The sequence below is a fragment of the Syzygium oleosum genome, unplaced genomic scaffold, assembly GCF_021117445.2.
Source record: "Syzygium oleosum isolate NSW1041296 unplaced genomic scaffold, Sole_v2.1 Sole_v2.35, whole genome shotgun sequence".
NCBI classification, from domain to species: domain Eukaryota; kingdom Viridiplantae; phylum Streptophyta; class Magnoliopsida; order Myrtales; family Myrtaceae; genus Syzygium; species Syzygium oleosum.
In genome coordinates this window covers 351,189-359,841 of record NW_026607519.1, presented here as the reverse complement: position 1 = coordinate 359,841, position 8,653 = coordinate 351,189, and the positions used below count along the sequence as shown (strand labels likewise).

At 43.5% G+C, this 8,653-nt stretch overlaps 1 long non-coding RNA gene across 1 annotated transcript; it reads right to left on the bottom strand.

The window, feature by feature from the left end:
- Positions 1-882: 882 nt before the first annotated feature.
- Positions 883-1,718, bottom strand: LOC130135620 (uncharacterized). Its single transcript, XR_008814909.1, has 2 exons — positions 1,513-1,718; positions 883-1,427 (listed from the first exon to the last, which is right to left on the bottom strand). It is a non-coding gene; the product is annotated as an uncharacterized LOC130135620 (long non-coding RNA).
- Positions 1,719-8,653: the final 6,935 nt, after the last annotated feature.

Genomic DNA, 8,653 nt, shown 5'->3' with positions numbered 1-8,653 from the left:
TAAGTGGTTAATGTTCTCTCCTGCATGATGAAAAAGGCCATGGAGAAAGGAGACATAAAAGGAATAAAATTGAAGAGATCATGTCCCTCATTAACAAACTTATTGTTCGCGGACTACTCTATTTTCTTCCTTGATGGGACTATAAAGGAATGTCAAAACGTAGCAGAGGTTCTGAATCAATATTGCTACACATCCAACCAGGCCATACATCTGAACAAATTGCGAACATTCTTTAGTAGAAAGTGTCCTCAAAGACTCAAGCATAACTTGTTAATGGAACTTTGTGTCCCAGAAATTGTGAAAACGGGTAAATATTTGGGGATACCTTCTTATTGGGGTGAATCTAAGAAACAAATGTTCGCTTGGGTTTTGTCATGGGTGTTACGAAGTTGGAGGGTTGGAAAGAACATTTAACGTCAGAGGAATAATAGCGAGAATAGAAAGGTATTACATCAAAGAAAATGGGAGATTTTCAAACTCAGAAAGGATAAAGGTGGTTTGGGCTTTTGAGATTTGGTAACTTTCGATAGAGCAATGCGGGGAAAGCAAGCTTGGCGGTTGGCACAGGATCATTCTTTATGGGGCTACATCTTAAAAGGACTCCACTTCCCGAACTGTGACTTTTGGAGAGCAGGTAGGGGAACTCGACCAAAGTGGGGCGGGTAAAGCCTTCATATAAGCTGAGAAACTATTAGTCCTTCCGTCATGTGGTCAATGGGAAATGGGGAAAAATATCAGAATTAAAGAAGACAAATGGATTTCCAGAGGAGTGATTGGCGGTCCTGCTAACAGAGGAGAGCCTCAGAGAGTGGCGGAACTGATTAACCTAGATAACTCAACCTGGAAGATATTAGCTTCGAATGAACTGTGTGATGAAGAATTGAAAAATGAAATCCTAGGAATTCCATTGAATACACATGAACAGGAGGACAAATTGGTCTAGACAAACACAAAGTCTAGAGTATATTCAGTGAAAAGTGGGTATAACAAATGCAGGGAGAAAAACGAAAAGCAGTGCCGATCCTTTTATCAGACCCCTCGAAGCCTATGGACAAAGATTTGGAGGGCCAATACCAACCCAAAAATCAAGCTCTTCTTATGGAATATATGCCAGGATGCATTACCAACAAAAGCAAACTTATTAAGGAAGAGAATCACCGAAGAGGATACATGTGAGCTGCGCAGTCGACAACCGGAGGCTGTGGAGGATATATTCTTGTTATACCCTTGAGCATGCCAAGTTTGGTTAGACCCCACCCTCCAGATCCTCATCGATAATGACGTGCTCGTTAAAATTAAAGAATGGCTGTTGAATTTCAAGAGTACCACGGCGACCTTTGAGCTTTTAGCAGTTGACTCTTAGGCATATATGGAAATCCAGAAACAATTCTACCTTTCGCAAGCAAACTCCAAATCCATGGCATCTCCTGAGTTCGGCTTGGGCCATGCATCAGAATATCGGCAGATGGAACAAATTGGAAAGGAAAAACGACTCTGTTGAAGAAGACTCACCTCAGATCTGATCCTTCGCAGAGGGCTCGACGGAAGGAGCGATTAGCTGTGTGCCGTGATTGCAACGTTGCAATTGGTGGACGGATTCTGTATGTGTAACTTCAGCAGCTCAGGCAGAAGCGAGAGCTCTAGTAGAAACTCTAGATTTTCTAAGCACACGAAGTCTCCAACTCCAGTCAGACAATTTAGTTCTGATAAGAGCATTGACAGGGCAAGTTAATGGGGAGGTGCTTATCAGTGTAGCTAAGAGGAAGTTAATGGGCTTTGATGATTTATCCCTGGCCCATTCAGAAATGCGAACAAGATGGTACATTATTTGGTTAAAGCACATAGAGATAGACGCCTGGCCTTTGTTGGTTGTCCAAACCCCCTGAAGCCCTATGGGCTCTTCTTTGTGCCGATTCTGACTTTTTGTACCCGCGATTGTTACCTGAGTAACGAGCAATACACTTTTCTGACAAAAAACAAGGATAACGCTCTCGAACATTTTTAAATAACTAAGGGAGATCAATTGGCAACCAATAGATCGAGTTCTTAGAATGGTTGGCTGGGAGCGGAAAAGCCTGTGCCATCCTCAGCTTACCACTGTTTGGGGCGAATAAGAACTCATACAGGAAGGGTTGGACAGCCACCGCCCATCCCCATTGTGGGGTGATTGAAGAATGGTAAGGGGTTGGGTTATGTCACCGGAGAAAAGGGAACTAAAAGTACCATAACTAGAAGTATACTTCAATGTCAAAATTTTTTGGGCGATCACTTCTGTGCTCCCATCGGTGGAAAAACGATTATTTATATGTCTCTTGCGATTCTTCCTATGTGACTTTTTAAATTAAATTTTGACCTCGACATAGGTTTTTTTTTTTTTTTTTAAATCGAAGTCCAGCGTGGAAAATTTTTCGTTCAACATAGCAAAGTGAATGACTGCACTTTATTAAAGTTGGCGAAAACTCTCACTCTCTAGCTAAAATAGCAAAGCTCTATTTTCTCGATGGAGATACAGAGCTCTTTGTCTTAGCCTCTAGTTTGCATTCATGGTGCTCCAAATCTTGTTCGTTGCCATTTGGGATGACAAAATCCAAAGAATGGGCGAAGAAGGGATCAGTTCTTCACACTTGGAGGAGGAGGAGGAGGCCTTGAAGTGAAGAAGAAGACAAGGCCGGTGAGACACATCGGTTGAATCCACATCCTTGCAGGACTTCGAGGAGAGCTATGATGCGCTAGACCTGAATTGAAAAGAGGGCCATGACGAAGGCATGGACCGATTCCTGAAGCTGTTGATCACGAACAAATGTTTCATGCTTGAGATCTTGAGGACAAAGATATAGTTGATGGATGATATATGTGCCCAACGACCCCATCTTCATCTACCATGAGAAGCTTTACATAATATCTCGGGAGAAGTGCCAAAAAAGTTCTAAACCTTTTGCATTAGTGCCAATTTAGTCCTAAACCTTTTTTTGATGTCAATTCAGTCCTAAACCTTTTGCATTGGTGCCAATTCAGTCCTAAACCTTTTAAATTGGTGCCAATTCAGTCCTAAACCTTTTGTTTTTGTGCCAATTTAGTCATTCCAGTCAATTTTGACCGGAATTTGCCGACGTGGACGCTTGCCGGCCGGTCACCGGCGCCGACGTGGACAACTTTAATAATATATTTTTTTTGAATTTTTATTTTTTTTCCTTCTTTTTTCTTTTTTTTTTCCATTTTTTTTTTTGGTCCTCCCCTCCTTCCTCTGGTCGGCGAGCCTGACCTCGCCGACCACTGGCGAGGGCGGCGGCCTCGCCCGGCGAGGGCTAGCCTCGCCTTGGTCGAGTGAGGCTCGAGCCCTCGCCGGAGGCCGCGGCGAGGGCGAGCCTCGCCATGGTCGGGCGAGGCCCGACCTCGCCGGATCTGGGGAGGTCGAGCCTCGCCGGTGACCTCGCCCGACCATGGCGAGGCTCGCCTCGCCGCGGCCTCCGGCGAGGGCTTGAGCCTCGCCTTGGTCGGACGAGGCTCGACCTCGCCAGATCCGGCGAGGTCGGGCCTAGCCCGACCATGGCGAGGCTCGCCCTCACCGCGGCCTCCGGCGAGGGCTCAAGCCTCGCCTTGCTCGGGCGAGGTTCGACCTCGCCAGATCCGGCGAGGTCGGGCCTCGCACGACCATGGCGAGGCTCGAGCCCTCGCCGGAGGCCGCGGCGAGGCCCGACCTCGCCGGATCGGGCAAGGCCCGACCTCGCCGGATCTGGCGAGGCTCGAGCCCTCGCCGGGCGAGGCCGCCACCCTCGCCAATGGCCGACGAGGTCAGGCTCGCCAGCCTCTGGCCTTTGGCTGGTCGCCGGACGGGCAACCGGCCAGAGGAAGGAGGGGGGGACAAAAAAAAAGTGGAAAAAAAATAAAAATTCAAAAAAAATGAAAATATTATTAAAGTTGTCCACGCGGTGCTCGGTGACCGATCGCCGCCAAGCCAAGGCGTCCACGTCGGCAAATTCCGATCAAATTGACCGGAAGACTAAATTGGCACAAAAACAAAATGTTTAGGACTGAATTGGCACCAATTTAAAAAGTTTAGGACTCTGGCACCAAAAAGGTTTAGGACTAAATTGGCACTAATGCAAAAGGTTTAGGACTGAATTGGCACAAAAAAAAAGGTTTAGGACTAAATTGGCACTAATGCAAAAGGTTTAAGACTTTTTTGGCACTTTTCCCATAATATCTCTTTGCTTGTTTTACTTCAAGAATCACCTTGAACTAGAACAACAATCACTCAATTCTTTTACTTTTTGTGCAAAAGGAAAAAAATAATAGAGACTAGCATGAGCTGCAATATCTTGGGTTTTTTTGACTTATATAGAGAGTCCTACAAGATCGTCCTAACTTGGAGGAAGATTTTTCATCCAAATCACACTTGCCCTCATCCTTCCTGTTTGCTTCATCCTTCTTGCCCACTCCAAGGTCTCACAACTCCTCTTCTTCAATGACCTCGACTTTACTTCTTTTGGGGTTCTTGCTCTCTCCTGCAACTGATCACATACAATTTTACTTGTAATTTCAATGGATGAGAGTTAGGATTTGTTTCTTGGCTCTAATTTAGCCTCAATTTGTCAATTTGGAGAAAAGAACAAGGGCTAATGACATTTTTTTTTGCCGATTGAAATTCTCCGGCAGCCAAGTTAGCTGATTTATAATAAATTATTGCCACGTTGGATTTTTTGGCTAAGAAAATCGCCGATGTCACTTAAATGGATGTTTTTTTTACCAAGTGACACTCAAGTGATTGCTCAAAAAGTTTTGGCATTGAAGCAAACACCATACAAAAATTTTGACATTTTTGGTGTTCTGTTCTTTATATTATGGTGTAGTAAATTTCTTTGTGAGGATTGCAAAACATGTTAAGGAATTGAAGATTTGAGTCTATTTTTGTCTAAATGATGCTAAGATGTTACGATTGTATCAATTTCATCGAGCAATCCGTGACTAAGATGAACCCTTAGATTGTTGGAAAAAGTATAACCTTGAAATATCATGTACTGCTCACATCATGCAAGGCAATGGAATGTGTTTGGGTTAAGAAAAGGACAACCCGTTGGGCAATCATGATGGGCTAACACTTTTGAGTTTTATGGGCTTGAAGTACTACTTTTGTCCTCAAATAATATATTGGGCTTATGCCCAAATTGAACTTTTGAAATGAAGGTATATATATATATATATATACACACACACTCTTGTGTGACGGGAAAAAGCCATCTCACAGTGGTCCGGTGGAGATCATGCAACTCAGTGAACTCCCAAGCTAAATATTCTATGGCCGGAGAATTGGTTACTCTCTCGAAGCTCCATCGGTACCTCAACCGATTGTTATCCCTCAATTGGCCCGGCCTCTTAAATGGGATGACCGCCGGAGAAGACTCCTTTATAACAGGTACCTTTTACTTAATTTCGAGGGGAATAATGACCTCCGCTGGATGATGTCTATTATAGACGCCCAAGTCATGGTGGAGCACCATGTGAAGGCGGCATTGGTCGATGATGGCTTTCATCTGTGTTCCATTCTTGTGCGATTTGTAGAAATTTGGGGGCTTAGTAATGTCTAAAGAAAGTAGCCACCCTGATCGATTACTCTCACCCTTTTTCCTCTTCAAAAAGAGAGTAATCAAGGCTGGTAATATAGCACTGACATTATCTATCCGAAAAAAATTTATATATGTCCTTGCGTTTTAAAAAAGTATCCCGTTTCGAAATATGTTGTGCAATAAAAGAGTTCTAGCAAAAGATTGCACAATCGGATAAAGCAAATTCCCCTATCATGTTGTCATCCTTGTTTCCCAGGCCCAACATCTCGACCGGTACTTGGAGCTCCGTAAACAAGGGAGGGAAGCATAACTCCTTGTTGATGGCCCAATGCCTTTACCCAAGAGTTCATCTGAATATGAATTTAGAACTGAGTCCAAGTTTGAGATTACAAATTATCAATACAACTTACAAGGTAGAGTAGATTTTCCCCTATGTCAAGCTAAAAAGATTTATATTTTAGTTCCGACTTGAACTAGCAATTGGGATAGTCATGCTGTAACAACTCGGATTTCATTTAACTTCCGCTGCACACTCTTATCTTAAGATTTCGATCTCCTGTTCTCTCCCATCTAGACAAACCTGCAAAACGCTGTTGGTGAGTCAGTCTCATTGCTAAGAAAGCACATAACCTACTCAATAAGTAATGCACCACCTCAACAATACTTAGTCACACAAGCTCTTGGTCATAACTCACAGGCTTGTACATGGCCCTCAAGTCAAAATTTGTCTTCCAAATAGAGTTGAGCTCGACCCCGTCATGTGTTTCTTGGAATCCTGGTTAGAGAATCAAGCTCGATCTCTGAAACCGAAGCTTATGGTGTTGCTAATGAAGGGTTTAGTTTTCAGATTATCAATAGTGTTCATGAAATATATTATGGTGACTGAAGTCAACTTGATCCTATCCCTACTTGTCTTTGGGTTGAGCTTGACTACTAACCATAGAAGCTTTCGACAATTTTAGTGGCTTATCAACCCTGGACCCCAGAAAATTCGTTTCTGACTGTACTGGATTATCTTTTGCTTGAACAGTCAAATATATAACGACGATCAAGAGGACCGTCACTTGAACAGTCACAATCTTCACGGTTCTTTCTAATACGAATTTCTCGCAGCCACTGCCCTTTTTCTTTTCTTTTCCTTTCTTTTGGCTGAGTCAGATGAGTTTGATGGCATTATGCACTGAAACAATGGAAGGACAGTGAGGACTATTTTGGATTGCATATAAGACATGATATGACACATGCTGTAAGATCAATAACATCAGTGGTTTTATTTTTGAATGCATGACAAACCCAGAGGGAATCCTCAATATGTGTAAAGGCCTTCGGGTGGAAATTATTGAGTCGAATGTGGACCTCCCATATTGCATAAAAGTACAAATGCTAGTTTTGCTTATATAGGCCCTAGAGAGATTAGTGTTCTGGTGTCCTGTACCTTTACACCCCCACCAGCATTCCCACGAAGGGAACATCTTTAAACAGGAGAAAATTATTCGGAGCACGGATCTCTCTCTCTCTCTCTCTCACACACACACAACCACACCAACCCCGATCCAAAATTCGCCGTAATGGACCATGAGAACTAGGTCGATACCTTCACCAACGTTTTGTGGAAGCTAGTATAGTGCAAGTCTAAAAATAAGAACTAATTCTCCATGTGTAACGTGTGCCTAATAATATTGAAACCTAAACAGTTCACAAGGCCCTATCACTCTTATGACATAAGCTTTGATACCAACTTTGTAACGATCCAAACCCAAGATTCGTCATAATGAACCTAGAGAATAAGCTGATAACTTCATAAAGGATCCTACGGAAGCGAGTATAACAACCCGTTTAAATGCAACAACTACTCTTCCATTGAAAACTAGTACCTCGTGATATCAAGACTTGAATAGCTCACATAACCTTATCATTCCGATAATGAGAAAATTGTCCAAAAAGTCCTAAATCTATTGTACGACGGCCAATTGAGTCATAAACCTTTCAATTATGCCAATTGAGTCACGAACCTTTTGACAATTTAGTCTTAAATATTTTAACGAATTGCAATGAAGTCCTTTTGGCTAATTTTGGTTGAAAATCGCTGACGTGATGGTCCAGTCAGCATCGGAAGTCTAATTAATAAACAAATGTCAAAAAATGTAAGTACTTTCATTTCCATTGTGTTATGCTTGCTTGGTGAGCAAGATTGTATATTAATATTGTGCAAGTAGCAATACTTGTGGTTCTGCTAGTGTAATTGTAAGTGTTGTTGGTGCCACACTGATTGCTAGTGCTACTATTGGGACACCAATATCTGATGCTGCTGGTGGCACAACAATTGCGGGTGGGACTATGTTGAGGCCTGTTCATGGGACTATAAGTAGCGATTTTATTTGAATTTTGCTTTTTACTTGCTTTCTTGGTTACTAATGAAATCTAGTCGTGTCATGGTAAGAGTACAAGTACTAGACAGGGCAAGATGCAGAGTTGATGATCATGCAAGCCACACCCACGCTGGAAAAATTACCAAAACAGTCTAAAATTGGCCGTTTTAGTCCATCAGGTCAATTTTGGCCGACCGTCACTGGTGTGGACACTGGCCGGGGCTAGGGCCGACGAGACCTCGCCGGCAACTGGTGAGGCTCACCCTTGCTGGCACTGGCGAGGGAGATTGCCGTTGCGGGCAAGCTCAATCTCGCCTAGATCTGGCGAGGTTGAGCCTCACCATGGCTGGGTGAGAGAGCTCGTCAGATCTGGGTGAGGCTGAGCCTCACCATGGCTGGGTGAGGCTTGACCTCTCCCGCGATGACGAGGGCGAGGGTGAGGCTGGCCCTCGCCGGCCCTAGCCTCTAGTTGGTCTAGCGACCGGCCAAGGGAAGAAGGAAAGAAAAGAAAAAAGGAAAGAGAAAGGAAAAAAATATTTTAAAATTTGCCACTACGGCGTTGGCCAGCCGCTCGGCGTCCACGTCAGTACCGGCCGGCCAAAATTGGCCAGATGGACCGAAACAACACAATTACAAAAGATTTAGGACTGAATTGGCAAAAAAAAAGATTTATGACTGAATTGGCATAATTACAATAGGTTTATAACTGATTTGGTAATT